We start from the raw sequence: 611 nt of genomic DNA on the forward strand, positions 1-611 counted from the left end.
GCCAGAAGTACAGTATGTTTGTGTCTACTGTCAATGAATATGCCTTGGGATCAGATCATCACTCAACAAACCACAACTTGGGGTATATGTACACACTTTTATGCAGTAGGTTTTTTTGGTGGCCATTTGTTTGAAGCAAATTTTAAGAAACGGTAAACAGGCATAACTATATTTTCACTAGTTAAAAAAATAATTTAGAAAATGTGGTGCAATAGTATTAACAAGTGCATACCCTAATCAAATGGGATAAATAACATTAAAAGTTTAAAAAGGTACATACGACTAATAACGTTTAAAATGATGGCTGTATAATAATAAAAATGAATGGAGTCGTCGAAGTCTGAAGTGTATTTCAAACGGAATTATTTTTGGATGATGATCGGACTTTTTAAATAATTTTTTTAAGCAACAACACGAACGTTGTTTGTGTCCAACAATGTTTGAATTGAGGAAGACTCAACAATTTCATATTATTGGTCTCTGACTAACGAGCAGCATAAAATACGTCAAAGCTACGTAAGAAAAACTTTACACGAGAGAGCTCATTCGACGATCGCGATCACGTGAGCTCGGTAACCCGGAAACGCTCCAAATTTCTGACCAATCACAGC

The sequence above is a fragment of the Syngnathoides biaculeatus genome, chromosome 9 (assembly GCF_019802595.1).
Source record: "Syngnathoides biaculeatus isolate LvHL_M chromosome 9, ASM1980259v1, whole genome shotgun sequence".
Classification (NCBI taxonomy): Eukaryota; Metazoa; Chordata; class Actinopteri; order Syngnathiformes; family Syngnathidae; genus Syngnathoides; species Syngnathoides biaculeatus.